At 38.5% G+C, this 15,640-nt stretch overlaps 1 protein-coding gene and 44 non-coding genes across 45 annotated transcripts in view; 44 read left to right on the top strand and 1 right to left on the bottom strand.

The window, feature by feature from the left end:
• The window catches only part of fermt3b (fermitin family member 3b), an 85,491-nt gene that overhangs the window by 50,649 nt on the left and 19,202 nt on the right, over positions 1 to 15,640 (bottom strand). The window lies entirely within an intron of this gene.
• trnaw-cca lies at positions 207 to 278 on the top strand. The gene has a single exon. It is a non-coding gene; the product is annotated as a tRNA-Trp (tRNA).
• On the top strand, positions 463 to 534 carry trnaw-cca. Its single transcript has one exon. It is a non-coding gene; the product is annotated as a tRNA-Trp (tRNA).
• trnaw-cca lies at positions 719 to 790 on the top strand. Its single transcript has one exon. It is a non-coding gene; the product is annotated as a tRNA-Trp (tRNA).
• On the top strand, positions 1,004 to 1,075 carry trnaw-cca. Its single transcript has one exon. It is a non-coding gene; the product is annotated as a tRNA-Trp (tRNA).
• On the top strand, positions 1,283 to 1,354 carry trnaw-cca. The gene has a single exon. It is a non-coding gene; the product is annotated as a tRNA-Trp (tRNA).
• Positions 1,539 to 1,610, top strand: trnaw-cca. Its single transcript has one exon. It is a non-coding gene; the product is annotated as a tRNA-Trp (tRNA).
• On the top strand, positions 1,795 to 1,866 carry trnaw-cca. The gene has a single exon. It is a non-coding gene; the product is annotated as a tRNA-Trp (tRNA).
• trnaw-cca lies at positions 2,080 to 2,151 on the top strand. The gene has a single exon. It is a non-coding gene; the product is annotated as a tRNA-Trp (tRNA).
• On the top strand, positions 2,359 to 2,430 carry trnaw-cca. The gene has a single exon. It is a non-coding gene; the product is annotated as a tRNA-Trp (tRNA).
• Positions 3,174 to 3,245, top strand: trnaw-cca. The gene has a single exon. It is a non-coding gene; the product is annotated as a tRNA-Trp (tRNA).
• On the top strand, positions 3,459 to 3,530 carry trnaw-cca. The gene has a single exon. It is a non-coding gene; the product is annotated as a tRNA-Trp (tRNA).
• trnaw-cca lies at positions 3,738 to 3,809 on the top strand. Its single transcript has one exon. It is a non-coding gene; the product is annotated as a tRNA-Trp (tRNA).
• On the top strand, positions 4,023 to 4,094 carry trnaw-cca. Its single transcript has one exon. It is a non-coding gene; the product is annotated as a tRNA-Trp (tRNA).
• On the top strand, positions 4,302 to 4,373 carry trnaw-cca. The gene has a single exon. It is a non-coding gene; the product is annotated as a tRNA-Trp (tRNA).
• Positions 4,558 to 4,629, top strand: trnaw-cca. Its single transcript has one exon. It is a non-coding gene; the product is annotated as a tRNA-Trp (tRNA).
• Positions 4,815 to 4,886, top strand: trnaw-cca. The gene has a single exon. It is a non-coding gene; the product is annotated as a tRNA-Trp (tRNA).
• Positions 5,100 to 5,171, top strand: trnaw-cca. Its single transcript has one exon. It is a non-coding gene; the product is annotated as a tRNA-Trp (tRNA).
• Positions 5,662 to 5,733, top strand: trnaw-cca. The gene has a single exon. It is a non-coding gene; the product is annotated as a tRNA-Trp (tRNA).
• trnaw-cca lies at positions 6,224 to 6,295 on the top strand. The gene has a single exon. It is a non-coding gene; the product is annotated as a tRNA-Trp (tRNA).
• Positions 6,509 to 6,580, top strand: trnaw-cca. Its single transcript has one exon. It is a non-coding gene; the product is annotated as a tRNA-Trp (tRNA).
• Positions 6,794 to 6,865, top strand: trnaw-cca. The gene has a single exon. It is a non-coding gene; the product is annotated as a tRNA-Trp (tRNA).
• On the top strand, positions 7,327 to 7,398 carry trnaw-cca. Its single transcript has one exon. It is a non-coding gene; the product is annotated as a tRNA-Trp (tRNA).
• Positions 7,606 to 7,677, top strand: trnaw-cca. The gene has a single exon. It is a non-coding gene; the product is annotated as a tRNA-Trp (tRNA).
• trnaw-cca lies at positions 7,891 to 7,962 on the top strand. The gene has a single exon. It is a non-coding gene; the product is annotated as a tRNA-Trp (tRNA).
• trnaw-cca lies at positions 8,170 to 8,241 on the top strand. The gene has a single exon. It is a non-coding gene; the product is annotated as a tRNA-Trp (tRNA).
• On the top strand, positions 8,711 to 8,782 carry trnaw-cca. The gene has a single exon. It is a non-coding gene; the product is annotated as a tRNA-Trp (tRNA).
• trnaw-cca lies at positions 8,996 to 9,067 on the top strand. Its single transcript has one exon. It is a non-coding gene; the product is annotated as a tRNA-Trp (tRNA).
• On the top strand, positions 9,558 to 9,629 carry trnaw-cca. Its single transcript has one exon. It is a non-coding gene; the product is annotated as a tRNA-Trp (tRNA).
• Positions 9,843 to 9,915, top strand: trnag-acc. The gene has a single exon. It is a non-coding gene; the product is annotated as a tRNA-Gly (tRNA).
• On the top strand, positions 10,129 to 10,200 carry trnaw-cca. Its single transcript has one exon. It is a non-coding gene; the product is annotated as a tRNA-Trp (tRNA).
• On the top strand, positions 10,662 to 10,731 carry trnaw-cca. The gene has a single exon. It is a non-coding gene; the product is annotated as a tRNA-Trp (tRNA).
• trnaw-cca lies at positions 10,939 to 11,010 on the top strand. Its single transcript has one exon. It is a non-coding gene; the product is annotated as a tRNA-Trp (tRNA).
• Positions 11,224 to 11,295, top strand: trnaw-cca. The gene has a single exon. It is a non-coding gene; the product is annotated as a tRNA-Trp (tRNA).
• On the top strand, positions 11,503 to 11,574 carry trnaw-cca. Its single transcript has one exon. It is a non-coding gene; the product is annotated as a tRNA-Trp (tRNA).
• On the top strand, positions 12,318 to 12,389 carry trnaw-cca. Its single transcript has one exon. It is a non-coding gene; the product is annotated as a tRNA-Trp (tRNA).
• Positions 12,597 to 12,668, top strand: trnaw-cca. The gene has a single exon. It is a non-coding gene; the product is annotated as a tRNA-Trp (tRNA).
• On the top strand, positions 12,853 to 12,924 carry trnaw-cca. The gene has a single exon. It is a non-coding gene; the product is annotated as a tRNA-Trp (tRNA).
• On the top strand, positions 13,138 to 13,209 carry trnaw-cca. Its single transcript has one exon. It is a non-coding gene; the product is annotated as a tRNA-Trp (tRNA).
• trnaw-cca lies at positions 13,417 to 13,488 on the top strand. The gene has a single exon. It is a non-coding gene; the product is annotated as a tRNA-Trp (tRNA).
• trnaw-cca lies at positions 13,702 to 13,773 on the top strand. The gene has a single exon. It is a non-coding gene; the product is annotated as a tRNA-Trp (tRNA).
• trnaw-cca lies at positions 14,264 to 14,335 on the top strand. The gene has a single exon. It is a non-coding gene; the product is annotated as a tRNA-Trp (tRNA).
• trnaw-cca lies at positions 14,549 to 14,620 on the top strand. The gene has a single exon. It is a non-coding gene; the product is annotated as a tRNA-Trp (tRNA).
• trnaw-cca lies at positions 14,834 to 14,905 on the top strand. The gene has a single exon. It is a non-coding gene; the product is annotated as a tRNA-Trp (tRNA).
• On the top strand, positions 15,367 to 15,438 carry trnaw-cca. Its single transcript has one exon. It is a non-coding gene; the product is annotated as a tRNA-Trp (tRNA).

The following is a 15,640-nucleotide window of genomic DNA, read 5'->3' as shown; positions in this document are numbered from 1 at the left end:
AGGGTCAACGTTATGGATCCTAAAGCTCTGTTTAAATAATACTCGACTGACAGAATAGGAGTTTTCTTCATTCTTGAGACTTTAATGCATGTAACATTGAACTGCCTAATACATATTCTGATATTCATCAAGAAATTTAAACTGCCTCCAAAATGTATTTTATGTTCATCAGTGACCTCTCGAGTTTTTTGCAAACTAAGTTTTCAGACTCTGTGGCGCAACGGTAGCGCGTCAGACTCCAGATCAGAAGGGTGCGTGTTCAAATCACGTCAGGGTCAATGTTATGGATCCTAAATCTCTATTTAATTGACTGTCCAACACAATAGGGGATTTCTTCTAGTTCTGCAGAGTTTATCCCCTCAAAAATAGACATTGAACTGCCTAATAAATACGTTGATATTCATGAAGAAATATAAACAGACTTCAGAAAGTGCTAAGTTCTTTCGAAATCTGGAAAGAATGGACTCTGTGGCGCAACGGTAGCGCGTCTGACTCCAGATCAGAAGGGTGCGTGTTCAAATCACGTCAGGGTCATAGTTTTGCATCCTAAATCTCTATTTAATTGACTGTCCAACACAATAGGGGATTTATTCTAGTTCTGCAGAGTTTATGCCCTCAAAACCAAACATTGAACTGCCTAATAAATACGTTGATATTCATGAAGAAATATAAACAGACTTCAGAAAGTGCTAAATTCTTTCGAAATCTGGAAAGAATGGACTCTGTGGCGCAACGGTAGCGCGTCTGACTCCAGATCAGAAGGGTGCGTGTTCAAATCACGTCAGGGTCATTGTTATGGATCTTAAAGCTCTGTTTAAATAATACTCGTTTGACAGAATATGAGTTTTCTTCAGTCTTGAGAATTGAATGCATCTAACACGAACATTGAACTGCCTAATACATATTCTGATATTCCTCAAGAAATTGAAAGTGCCTCCAAAATGTATTTTATAATCACCAGTGACCTCTCTGAGTTTTGAATTTTTTGCAATCTATGTTTTCAGACTCTGTGGCGCAACGGTAGCGGGTCTGACTCCAGATCAGAAGGGTGCGTGTTCAAATCACGTCAGGGTCAATGTTATCGATCCTAAAGCTCTGTTTAAATAATACTCGTCTGACAGAATAGGAGTTTTCTTCAGTCTTGAGACTTTAATGCATGTAACATTGAACTGCCTAATACATATTCTGATATTCATCAAGAAATTTAAACTGCCTCCAAAATGTATTTTATGTTCATCAGTGACCCCTCTGTGTTTTGAGTTTTTTGCAAGTTATGTTTACAGACTCTGTGGCGCAACGGTAGTGCTTCTGACTCCAGATCAGAATGTTGCGTGTTCAAATCACGTCAGGGTCATAGTTTTGCATCCTAAATCTCTATTTAATTGACTGTCCAACACAATAGGGGATTTATTCTAGTTCTGCAGAGTTTATGCCCTCAAAACCAAACATTGAACTGCCTAATAAATACGTTGATATTCATGAAGAAATATAAACAGACTTCAGAAAGTGCTAAATTCTTTCGAAATCTGGAAAGAATGGACTCTGTGGCGCAACGATAGCGCGTCTGACTCCAGATCAGAAGGGTGCGTGTTCAAATCACGTCAGGGTCATAGTTTTGCATCCTAAATCTCTATTTAATTGACTGTCCAACACAATAGGGGATTTATTCTAGTTCTGCAGAGTTTATGCCCTCAAAACCAAACATTGAACTGCCTAATAAATACGTTGATATTCATGAAGAAATATAAACAGACTTCAGAAAGTGCTAAATTCTTTCGAAATCTGGAAAGAATGGACTCTGTGGCGCAACGGTAGCGCGTCTGACTCCAGATCAGAAGGGTGCGTGTTCAAATCACGTCAGGGTCATTGTTATGGATCTTAAAGCTCTGTTTAAATAATACTCGTTTGACAGAATAGGAGTTTTCTTCAGTCTTGAGAATTGAATGCATCTAACACGAACATTGAACTGCCTAATACATATTCTGATATTCCTCAAGAAATTGAAAGTGCCTCCAAAATGTATTTTATAATCATCAGTGACCCCTCTGAGTTTTGCATTTTTTGCAATCTATGTTTTTAGACTCTGTGGCGCAACGGTAGCGCGTCTGACTCCAGATCAGAAGGGTGCGTGTTCAAATCACGTCAGGGTCAATGTTATGGATCCTAAAGCTCTGTTTAAATAATACTCGTCTGACAGAATAGGAGTTTTCTTCAGTCTTGAGACTTTAATGCATGTAACATTGAACTTCCTAATACATATTCTGATATTCATCAAGAAATTTAAACTGCCTCCAAAATGTATTTTATGTTCATCAGTGACCCCTCTGTGTTTTGAGTTTTTTGCAAGTTATGTTTACAGACTCTGTGGCGCAACGGTAGCGCGTCTGACTCCAGATCAGAAGGGTGCGTGTTCAAATCACGTCAGTGTCATAGTTTTGCATCCTAAATCTCTATTTAATTGACTGTCCAACACAATAGGGGATTTCTTCTAGTTCTGCAGAGTTTATCCCCTCAAAACCAGACATTGAACTGCCTAATAAATACGTTGATATTCATGAAGAAATATTAACAGACTTCAGAAAGTGCTAAATTCTTTCGAAAACTGGAAAGAATGAACTCTGTGGCGCAACGGTAGTGCGTCTGACTCCAGATCAGAAGGGTGCGTGTTCAAATCACATCAGGGTCATTGTTATGGATCTTAAAGCTCTGTTTAAATAATACTCGTTTGACAGAATAGGAGTTTTCTTCAGTCTTGAGAATTGAATGCATCTAACACGAACATTGAACTGCCTAATACATATTCTGATATTCCTCAAGAAATTGAAAGTGCCTCCAAAATGTATTTTATAATCATCAGTGACCCCTCTGAGTTTTGCATTTTTTGCAATCTATGTTTTCAGACTCTGTGGCGGTAGCGCGTCTGACTCCAGATCAGAAGGGTGCGTGTTCAAATCACGTCAGGGTCAATGTTATGGATCCTAAAGCTCTGTTTAAATAATACTCGACTGACAGAATAGGAGTTTTCTTCATTCTTGAGACTTTAATGCATGTAACATTGAATTGCCTAATACATATTCTGATATTCATCAAGAAATTTAAACTGCCTCCAAAATGTATTTAATGTTCATCAGTGACCCCTCTGTGTTTTGAGTTTTTTGCAAGTTATGTTTACAGACTCTGTGGCGCAACGGTAGCGCGTCTGACTCCAGATCAGAAGGGTGCGTGTTCAAATCACGTCAGGGTCATTGCTATGGATCTTAAAGCTCTGTTTAAATAATACTCGTTTGACAGAATAGGAGTTTTCTTCAGTCTTGAGAATTGAATGCATCTAACACGAACATTGAACTGCCTAATACATATTCTGATATTCATCAAGAAATTGAAAGTGCCTCCAAAATGTATTTTATAATCATCAGTGACCCCTCTGAGTTTTGCATTTTTTGCAATCTATGTTTTCAGACTCTGTGGCGCAACGGTAGCGCGTCTGACTCCAGATCAGAAGGGTGCGTGTTCAAATCACGTCAGGGTCAATGTTATGGATCCTAAAGCTCTGTTTAAATAATACTTGTCTGACAGAATAGGAGTTTTCTTCATTCTTGAGACTTTAATGCATGTAACATTGAACTGCCTAATACATATTCTGATATTCATCAAGAAATTTAAACTGCCTCCAAAATGTATTTAATGTTCATCAGTGACCCCTCTGTGTTTTGAGTTTTTTGCAAGTTATGTTTACAGACTCTGTGGCGCAACGGTAGCGCGTCTGACTCCAGATCAGAGGGGTGCGTGTTCAAATCACGTCAGGGTCATTGTTATGGATCTTAAAGCTCTGTTTAAATAATACTCGTTTGACAGAATAGGAGTTTTCTTCAGTCTTGAGAATTGAATGCATCTAACACGAACATTGAACTGCCTAATACATATTCTGATATTCATCAAGAAATTGAAAGTGCCTCCAAAATGTATTTTATAATCACCAGTGACCCCTCTGAGTTTTGCATTTTTTGCAATCTATGTTTTCAGACTCTGTGGCGCAACGGTAGCGCGTCTGACTCCAGATCAGAAGGGTGCGTGTTCAAATCACGTCAGGGTCAATGTTATGGATCCTAAAGCTCTGTTTAAATAATACTCGTCTGACAGAATAGGAGTTTTCTTCATTCTTGAGACTTTAATGCATGTAACATTGAACTGCCTAATACATATTCTGATATTCATCAAGAAATTTAAACTGCCTCCAAAATGTATTTTATGTTCATCAGTGACCCCTCTGTGTTTTGAGTTTTTTGGAAGTTATGTTTACAGACTCTGTGGCGCAACGGTAGCGCGTCTGACTCCAGATCAGAATGTTGCGTGTTCAAATCACGTCAGGGTCATAGTTTTGCATCCTAAATCTCTATTTAATTGACTGTCCAACACAATAGGGGATTTATTCTAGTTCTGCAGAGTTTATGCCCTCAAAACCAAACATTGAACTGCCTAATAAATACGTTGATATTCATGAAGAAATATAAACAGACTTCAGAAAGTGCTAAATTCTTTCGAAATCTGGAAAGAATGGACTCTGTGGCGCAACGGTAGCGCGTCTGACTCCAGATCAGAAGGGTGCGTGTTCAAATCACGTCAGGGTCATAGTTTCGCATTCCTAAATCTCTATTTAATTGACTGTCCAACACAATAGGGGATTTATTCTAGTTCTGCAGAGTTTATGCCCTCAAAACCAAACATTGAACTGCCTAATAAATACGTTGATATTCATGAAGAAATATAAACAGACTTCAGAAAGTGCTAAATTCTTTCGAAATCTGGAAAGAATGGACTCTGTGGCGCAACGGTAGCGCGTCTGACTCCAGATCAGAAGGGTGCGTGTTCAAATCACGTCAGGGTCATTGTTATGGATCTTAAAGCTCTGTTTAAATAATACTCGTTTGACAGAATAGGAGTTTTCTTCAGTCTTGAGAATTGAATGCATCTAACACGAACATTGAACTGCCTAATACATATTCTGATATTCCTCAAGAAGTTGAAAGTGCCTCCAAAATGTATTTTATAATCACCAGTGACCCCTCTGAGTTTTGCATTTTTTGCAATCTATGTTTTCAGACTCTGTGGCGCAACGGTAGCGTGTCTGACTCCAGATCAGAAGGGTGCGTGTTCAAATCACGTCAGGGTCAATGTTATGGATCCTAAAGCTCTGTTTAAATAATACTTGTCTGACAGATTAGGAGTTTTCTTCATTCTTGAGACTTTAATGCATGTAACATTGAACTGCCTAATACATATTCTGATATTCATCAAGAAATTTAAACTGCCTCCAAAATGTATTTTATGTTCATCAGTGACCCCTCTGTGTTTTGAGTTTTTTGCAAGTTATGTTTACAGACTCTGGCGCAACGGTAGCGCCTCTGACTCCAGATCAGAAGGGTGCGTGTTCAAATCACGTCAGGGTCATTGTTATGGATCTTAAAGCTCTGTTTAAATAATACTCGTTTGACAGAATAGGAGTTTTCTTCAGTCTTGAGAATTGAATGCATCTAACACGAACATTGAACTGCCTAATACATATTCTGATATTCCTCAAGAAGTTGAAAGTGCCTCCAAAATGTATTTTATAATCACCAGTGACCCCTCTGAGTTTTGCATTTTTTGCAATCTATGTTTTCAGACTCTGTGGCGCAACGGTAGCGTGTCTGACTCCAGATCAGAAGGGTGCGTGTTCAAATCACGTCAGGGTCAATGTTATGGATCCTAAAGCTCTGTTTAAATAATACTTGTCTGACAGATTAGGAGTTTTTTTCATTCTTGAGACTTTAATGCATGTAACATTGAACTGCCTAATACATATTCTGATATTCATCAAGAAATTTAAACTGCCTCCAAAATGTATTTTATGTTCATCAGTGACCCCTCTGTGTTTTGAGTTTTTTGCAAGTTATGTTTACAGACTCTGGCGCAACGGTAGCGCCTCTGACTCCAGATCAGAAGGGTGCGTGTTCAAATCACGTCAGGGTCATTGTTATGGATCTTAAAGCTCTGTTTAAATAATACTCGTTTGTCAGAATAGGAGTTTTCTTCAGTCTTGAGAATTGAATGCATCTAACACGAACATTGAACTGCCTAATACATATTCTGATATTCCTCAAGAAGTTGAAAGTGCCTCCAAAATGTATTTTATAATCACCAGTGACCCCTCTGAGTTTTGCATTTTTTGCAATCTATGTTTTCAGACTCTGTGGCGCAACGGTAGCGCGTCTGACTCCAGATCAGAAGGGTGCGTGTTCAAATCACGTCAGGGTCAATGTTATGGATCTTAAAGCTCTGTTTAAATAATACTCGTTTGACAGAATAGGAGTTTTCTTCAGTCTTGAGAATTGAATGCATCTAACACGAACATTGAACTGCCTAATACATATTCTGATATTCCTCAAGAAATTGAAAGTGCCTCCAAAATGTATTTTATAATCACCAGTGACCCCTCTGAGTTTTGCATTTTTTGCAATCTATGTTTTCAGACTCTGTGGCGCAACGGTAGCGCGTCTGACTCCAGATCAGAAGGGTGCGTGTTCAAATCACGTCAGGGTCATTGTTATGGATCTTAAAGCTCTGTTTAAATAATACTCGTTTGACAGAATAGGAGTTTTCTTCAGTCTTGAGAATTGAATGCATCTAACACGAACATTGAACTGCCTAATACATATTCTGATATTCCTCAAGAAGTTGAAAGTGCCTCCAAAATGTATTTTATAATCACCAGTGACCCCTCTGAGTTTTGCATTTTTTGCAATCTATGTTTTCAGACTCTGTGGCGCAACGGTAGCGTGTCTGACTCCAGATCAGAAGGGTGCGTGTTCAAATCACGTCAGGGTCAATGTTATGGATCCTAAAGCTCTGTTTAAATAATACTTGTCTGACAGATTAGGAGTTTTCTTCATTCTTGAGACTTTAATGCATGTAACATTGAACTGCCTAATACATATTCTGATATTCATCAAGAAATTTAAACTGCCTCCAAAATGTATTTTATGTTCATCAGTGACCCCTCTGTGTTTTGAGTTTTTTGCAAGTTATGTTTACAGACTCTGGCGCAACGGTAGCGCCTCTGACTCCAGATCAGAAGGGTGCGTGTTCAAATCACGTCAGGGTCATAGTTTTGCATCCTAAATCTCTATTTAATTGACTGTCCAACACAATAGGGGATTTCTTCTAGTTCTGCAGAGTTTATCCCCTCAAAACCAGACATTGAACTGCCTAATAAATACGTTGATATTCATGAAGAAATATTAACAGACTTCAGAAAGTGCTAAATTCTTTCGAAATCTGGAAAGAATGGACTCTGTGGCGCAACGGTAGCGCTTCTGACTCCAGATTAGAAGGGTGCGTGTTCAAATCACGTCAGGGTCAATGTTATGGATTCTAAAGCTCTGTTTAAATAATACTCGTCTGACAGAATAGGAGTTTTCTTCATTCTTGAGACTTTAATGCATGTAACATTGAACTGCCTAATACATATTCTGATATTAATCTAGAAATTTAAACTGCCTCCAAAATGTATTTTATGTTCATCAGTGACCTCTCTGAGTTTTGAGTTTTTTGCAAACTATGTTTTCAGACTCTGTGGCGCAACGGTAGCGCGTCTGACTCCAGACCAGAAGGGTGCGTGTTCAAATCACGTCAGGGTCATTGTTATGGATCTTAAAGCTCTGTTTAAATAATACTCGTTTGACAGAATATGAGTTTTCTTCAGTCTTGAGAATTGAATGCATCTAACACGAACATTGAACTGCCTAATACATATTCTGATATTCCTCAAGAAATTGAAAGTGCCTCCAAAATGTATTTTATAATCATCAGTGACCCCTCTGAGTTTTGCATTTTTTGCAATCTATGTTTTCAGACTCTGTGGCGCAACGGTAGCGCGTCTGACTCCAGATCAGAAGGGTGCGTGTTCAAATCACGTCAGGGTCAATGTTATGGATCCTAAAGCTCTGTTTAAATAATACTCGTCTGACAGAATAGGAGTTTTCTTCAGTCTTGAGACTTTAATGCATGTAACATTGAACTGCCTAATACATATTCTGATATTCATCAAGAAATTTAAACTGCCTCCAAAATGTATTTTATGTTCATCAGTGACCCCTCTGTGTTTTGAGTTTTTTGCAAGTTATGTTTACAGACTCTGTGGCGCAACGGTAGCGCGTCTGACTCCAGATCAGAAGGGTGCGTGTTCAAATCACGTCAGTGTCATAGTTTTGCATCCTAAATCTCTATTTAATTGACTGTCCAACACAATAGGGGATTTCTTCTAGTTCTGCAGAGTTTATCCCCTCAAAACCAGACATTGAACTGCCTAATAAATACGTTGATATTCATGAAGAAATATTAACAGACTTCAGAAAGTGCTAAATTCTTTCGAAAACTGGAAAGAATGAACTCTGTGGCGCAACGGTAGTGCGTCTGACTCCAGATCAGAAGGGTGCGTGTTCAAATCACATCAGGGTCATTGTTATGGATCTTAAAGCTCTGTTTAAATAATACTCGTTTGACAGAATAGGAGTTTTCTTCAGTCTTGAGAATTGAATGCATCTAACACGAACATTGAACTGCCTAATACATATTCTGATATTCCTCAAGAAATTGAAAGTGCCTCCAAAATGTATTTTATGTTCATCAGTGACCCCTCTGAGTTTTGCAATTTTTGCAATCTATGTTTTCAGACTCTGTGGCGCAACGGTAGCGCGTCTGACTCCAGATCAGAAGGGTGCGTGTTCAAATCACGTCAGGGTCATTGTTATGGATCTTAAAGCTCTGTTTAAATAATACTCGTTTGACAGAATAGGAGTTTTCTTCAGTCTTGAGAATTGAATGCATCTAACACGAACATTGAACTGCCTAATACATATTCTGATATTCCTCAAGAAGTTGAAAGTGCCTCCAAAATGTATTTTATAATCACCAGTGACCCCTCTGAGTTTTGCATTTTTTGCAATCTATGTTTTCAGACTCTGTGGCGCAACGGTAGCGCGTCTGACTCCAGATCAGAAGGGTGCGTGTTCAAATCACGTCAGGGTCAATGTTATGGATCCTAAAGCTCTGTTTAAATAATACTTGTCTGACAGATTAGGAGTTTTCTTCATTCTTGAGACTTTAATGCATGTAACATTGAACTGCCTAATACATATTCTGATATTCATCAAGAAATTTAAACTGCCTCCAAAATGTATTTTATGTTCATCAGTGACCCCTCTGTGTTTTGAGTTTTTTGCAAGTTATGTTTACAGACTCTGGCGCAACGGTAGCGCCTCTGACTCCAGATCAGAAGGGTGCGTGTTCAAATCACGTCAGGGTCATTGTTATGGATCTTAAAGCTCTGTTTAAATAATACTCGTTTGACAGAATAGGAGTTTTCTTCAGTCTTGAGAATTGAATGCATCTAACACGAACATTGAACTGCCTAATACATATTCTGATATTCCTCAAGAAGTTGAAAGTGCCTCCAAAATGTATTTTATAATCACCAGTGACCCCTCTGAGTTTTGCATTTTTTGCAATCTATGTTTTCAGACTCTGTGGCGCAACGGTAGCGCGTCTGACACCAGATCAGAAGGGTGCGTGTTCAAATCACGTCAGGGTCATTGTTATGGATCTTAAAGCTCTGTTTAAATAATACTCGTTTGACAGAATAGGAGTTTTCTTCAGTCTTGAGAATTGAATGCATCTAACACGAACATTGAACTGCCTAATACATATTCTGATATTCCTCAAGAAGTTGAAAGTGCCTCCAAAATGTATTTTATAATCACCAGTGACCCCTCTGAGTTTTGCATTTTTTGCAATCTATGTTTTCAGACTCTGTGGCGCAACGGTAGCGCGTCTGACTACCAGATCAGAAGGGTGCGTGTTCAAATCACGTCAGGGTCATTGTTATGGATCTTAAAGCTCTGTTTAAATAATACTCGTTTGACAGAATAGGAGTTTTCTTCAGTCTTGAGAATTGAATGCATCTAACACGAACATTGAACTGCCTAATACATATTCTGATATTCCTCAAGAAGTTGAAAGTGCCTCCAAAATGTATTTTATAATCACCAGTGACCCCTCTGAGTTTTGAATTTTTTGCAATCTATGTTTTCAGACTCTGTGGCGCAACGGTAGCGTGTCTGACTCCAGATCAGAAGGGTGCGTGTTCAAATCACGTCAGGGTCAATGTTATGGATCCTAAAGCTCTGTTTAAATAATACTTGTCTGACAGATTAGGAGTTTTCTTCATTCTTGAGACTTTAATGCATGTAACATTGAACTGCCTAATACATATTCTGATATTCATCAAGAAATTTAAACTGCCTCCAAAATGTATTTTATGTTCATCAGTGACCCCTCTGTGTTTTGAGTTTTTTGCAAGTTATGTTTACAGACTCTGGCGCAACGGTAGCGCCTCTGACTCCAGATCAGAAGGGTGCGTGTTCAAATCACGTCAGGGTCATAGTTTTGCATCCTAAATCTCTATTTAATTGACTGTCCAACACAATAGGGGATTTCTTCTAGTTCTGCAGAGTTTATCCCCTCAAAACCAGACATTGAACTGCCTAATAAATACGTTGATATTCATGAAGAAATATAAACAGACTTCAGAAAGTGCTAAATTCTTTCGAAATCTGGAAAGAATGGACTCTGGCGCAACGGTAGCGCGTCTGACTCCAGATCAGAAGGGTGCGTGTTCAAATCACGTCAGGGTCAATGTTATGGATTCTAAAGCTCTGTTTAAATAATACTCGTCTGACAGAATAGGAGTTTTCTTCATTCTTGAGACTTTAATGCATGTAACATTGAACTGCCTAATACATATTCTGATATTAATCTAGAAATTTAAACTGCCTCCAAAATGTATTTTATGTTCATCAGTGACCTCTCTGAGTTTTGAGTTTTTTGCAAACTATGTTTTCAGACTCTGTGGCGCAACGGTAGCGCGTCTGACTCCAGATCAGAAGGGTGCGTGTTCAAATCACGTCAGGGTCATTGTTATGGATCTTAAAGCTCTGTTTAAATAATACTCGTTTGACAGAATATGAGTTTTCTTCAGTCTTGAGAATTGAATGCATCTAACACGAACATTGAACTGCCTAATACATATTCTGATATTCCTCAAGAAATTGAAAGTGCCTCCAAAATGTATTTTATAATCATCAGTGACCCCTCTGAGTTTTGCATTTTTTGCAATCTATGTTTTTAGACTCTGTGGCGCAACGGTAGCGCGTCTGACTCCAGATCAGAAGGGTGCGTGTTCAAATCACGTCAGGGTCAATGTTATGGATCCTAAAGCTCTGTTTAAATAATACTCGTCTGACAGAATAGGAGTTTTCTTCAGTCTTGAGACTTTAATGCATGTAACATTGAACTGCCTAATACATATTCTGATATTCATCAAGAAATTTAAACTGCCTCCAAAATGTATTTTATGTTCATCAGTGACCCCTCTGTGTTTTGAGTTTTTTGCAAGTTATGTTTACAGACTCTGTGGCGCAACGGTAGCGCGTCTGACTCCAGATCAGAAGGGTGCGTGTTCAAATCACGTCAGGGTCATAGTTTTGCATCCTAAATCTCTATTTAATTGACTGTCCAACACAATAGGGGATTTCTTCTAGTTCTGCAGAGTTTATCCCCTCAAAACCAGACATTGAACTGCCTAATAAATACGTTGATATTCATGAAGAAATATTAACAGACTTCAGAAAGTGCTAAATTCTTTCGAAAACTGGAAAGAATGAACTCTGTGGCGCAACGGTAGTGCGTCTGACTCCAGATCAGAAGGGTGCGTGTTCAAATCACATCAGGGTCATTGTTATGGATCTTAAAGCTCTGTTTAAATAATACTCGTTTGACAGAATAGGAGTTTTCTTCAGTCTTGAGAATTGAATGCATCTAACACGAACATTGAACTGCCTAATACATATTCTGATATTCCTCAAGAAATTGAAAGTGCCTCCAAAATGTATTTTATAATCATCAGTGACCCCTCTGAGTTTTGCATTTTTTGCAATCTATGTTTTCAGACTCTGTGGCGGTAGCGCGTCTGACTCCAGATCAGAAGGGTGCGTGTTCAAATCACGTCAGGGTCAATGTTATGGATCCTAAAGCTCTGTTTAAATAATACTCGTCTGACAGAATAGGAGTTTTCTTCAGTCTTGAGACTTTAATGCATGTAACATTGAACTGCCTAATACATATTCTGATATTCATCAAGAAATTTAAACTGCCTCCAAAATGTATTTTATGTTCATCAGTGACCCCTCTGTGTTTTGAGTTTTTTGCAAATTATGTTTTCAGACTCTGTGGTGCAACGGTAGCGCGTCTGACTCCAGATCAGAAGGGTGCGTGTTCAAATCACGTCAGGGTCATAGTTATGGATCCTAAAGCTCTGTTTAAATAATACTCGACTGACAGAATAGGAGTTTTCTTCATTCTTGAGACTTTAATGCATGTAACATTGAACTGCCTAATACATATTCTGATATTCATCAAGAAATTTAAACTGCCTCCAAAATGTATTTTATGTTCATCAGTGACCTCTCTGAGTTTTGAGTTTTTTGCAAACTAAGTTTTCAGACTCTGTGGCGCAACGGTAGCGCGTCAGACTCCAGATCAGAAGGGTGCGTGTTCAAATCACGTCAGGGTCATAGTTTTGCATCCTAAATCTCTATTTAATTGACTGTCCAACACAATAGGGGATTTATTCTAGTTCTGCAGAGTTTATCCCCTCAAAAATAGACATTGAACTGCCTAATAAATACGTTGATATTCATGAAGAAATATAAACAGACTTCAGAAAGTGCTAAATTCTTTCGAAATCTGGAAAGAATGGACTCTGTGGCGCAACGGTAGCGCGTCTGACTCCAGATCAGAAGGGTGCGTGTTCAAATCACGTCAGGGTCATTGTTATGGATCTTAAAGCTCTGTTTAAATAATACTCGTTTGACAGAATAGGAGTTTTCTTCAGTCTTGAGAATTGAATGCATCTAACACGAACATTGAACTGCCTAATACATATTCTGATATTCATCAAGAAATTGAAAGTGCCTCCAAAATGTATTTTATAATCATCAGTGACCCCTCTGAGTTTTGCATTTTTTGCAATCTATGTTTTCAGACTCTGTGGCGCAACGGTAGCGCGTCTGACTCCAGATCAGAAGGGTGCGTGTTCAAATCAAGTCAGGGTCAATGTTATGGATCCTAAAGCTCTGTTTAAATAATACTCGACTGACAGAATAGGAGTTTTCTTCATTCTTGAGACTTTAATGCATGTAACATTGAACTGCCTAATACATATTCTGATATTCATCAAGAAATTTAAACTGCCTCCAAAATGTATTTAATGTTCATCAGTGACCCCTCTGTGTTTTGAGTTTTTTGCAAGTTATGTTTACAGACTCTGTGGCGCAACGGTAGCGCGTCTGACTCCAGATCAGAAGGGTGCGTGTTCAAATCACGTCAGGGTCATTGTTATGGATCTTAAAGCTCTGTTTAAATAATACTCGTTTGACAGAATAGGAGTTTTCTTCAGTCTTGAGAATTGAATGCATCTAACACGAACATTGAACTGCCTAATACATATTCTGATATTCATCAAGAAATTGAAAGTGCCTCCAAAATGTATTTTATAATCACCAGTGACCCCTCTGAGTTTTGCATTTTTTGCAATCTATGTTTTCAGACTCTGTGGCGCAACGGTAGCGCGTCTGACTCCAGATCAGAAGGGTGCGTGTTCAAATCACGTCAGGGTCAATGTTATGGATCCTAAAGCTCTGTTTAAATAATACTCGTCTGACAGAATAGGAGTTTTCTTCATTCTTGAGACTTTAATGCATGTAACATTGAACTGCCTAATACATATTCTGATATTCATCAAGAAATTTAAACTGCCTCCAAAATGTATTTTATGTTCATCAGTGACCCCTCTGTGTTTTGAGTTTTTTGCAAGTTATGTTTACAGACTCTGGCGCAACGGTAGCGCCTCTGACTCCAGATCAGAAGGGTGCGTGTTCAAATCACGTCAGGGTCATTGTTATGGATCTTAAAGCTCTGTTTAAATAATACTCGTTTGTCAGAATAGGAGTTTTCTTCAGTCTTGAGAATTGAATGCATCTAACACGAACATTGAACTGCCTAATACATATTCTGATATTCCTCAAGAAATTGAAAGTGCCTCCAAAATGTATTTTATAATCACCAGTGACCCCTCTGAGTTTTGCATTTTTTGCAATCTATGTTTTCAGACTCTGTGGCGCAACGGTAGCGCGTCTGACTCCAGATCAGAAGGGTGCGTGTTCAAATCACGTCAGGGTCAATGTTATGGATCTTAAAGCTCTGTTTAAATAATACTCGTTTGACAGAATAGGAGTTTTCTTCAGTCTTGAGAATTGAATGCATCTAACACGAACATTGAACTGCCTAATACATATTCTGATATTCCTCAAGAAATTGAAAGTGCCTCCAAAATGTATTTTATAATCACCAGTGACCCCTCTGAGTTTTGCATTTTTTGCAATCTATGTTTTCAGACTCTGTGGCGCAACGGTAGCGCGTCTGACTCCAGATCAGAAGGGTGCGTGTTCAAATCACGTCAGGGTCATTGTTATGGATCTTAAAGCTCTGTTTAAATAATACTCGTTTGACAGAATAGGAGTTTTCTTCAGTCTTGAGAATTGAATGCATCTAACACGAACATTGAACTGCCTAATACATATTCTGATATTCCTCAAGAAGTTGAAAGTGCCTCCAAAATGTATTTTATAATCACCAGTGACCCCTCTGAGTTTTGCATTTTTTGCAATCTATGTTTTCAGACTCTGTGGCGCAACGGTAGCGTGTCTGACTCCAGATCAGAAGGGTGCGTGTTCAAATCACGTCAGGGTCAATGTTATGGATCCTAAAGCTCTGTTTAAATAATACTTGTCTGACAGATTAGGAGTTTTCTTCATTCTTGAGACTTTAATGCATGTAACATTGAACTGCCTAATACATATTCTGATATTCATCAAGAAATTTAAACTGCCTCCAAAATGTATTTTATGTTCATCAGTGACCCCTCTGTGTTTTGAGTTTTTTGCAAGTTATGTTTACAGACTCTGGCGCAACGGTAGCGCCTCTGACTCCAGATCAGAAGGGTGCGTGTTCAAATCACGTCAGGGTCATAGTTTTGCATCCTAAATCTCTATTTAATTGACTGTCCAACACAATAGGGGATTTCTTCTAGTTCTGCAGAGTTTATCCCCTCAAAACCAGACATTGAACTGCCTAATAAATACGTTGATATTCATGAAGAAATATTAACAGACTTCAGAAAGTGCTAAATTCTTTCGAAATCTGGAAAGAATGGACTCTGTGGCGCAACGGTAGCGCTTCTGACTCCAGATTAGAAGGGTGCGTGTTCAAATCACGTCAGGGTCAATGTTATGGATTCTAAAGCTCTGTTTAAATAATACTCGTCTGACAGAATAGGAGTTTTCTTCATTCTTGAGACTTTAATGCATGTAACATTGAACTGCCTAATACATATTCTGATATTAATCTAGAAATTTAAACTGCCTCCAAAATGTATTTTATGTTCATCAGTGACCTCTCTGAGTTTTGAGTTTTTTGCAAACTATGT

Source organism: Cyclopterus lumpus, chromosome 10, assembly GCF_009769545.1.
Source record: "Cyclopterus lumpus isolate fCycLum1 chromosome 10, fCycLum1.pri, whole genome shotgun sequence".
NCBI lineage: Eukaryota > Metazoa > Chordata > Actinopteri > Perciformes > Cyclopteridae > Cyclopterus > Cyclopterus lumpus.
This window is presented reverse-complemented; position numbering and strand designations above follow the sequence as displayed.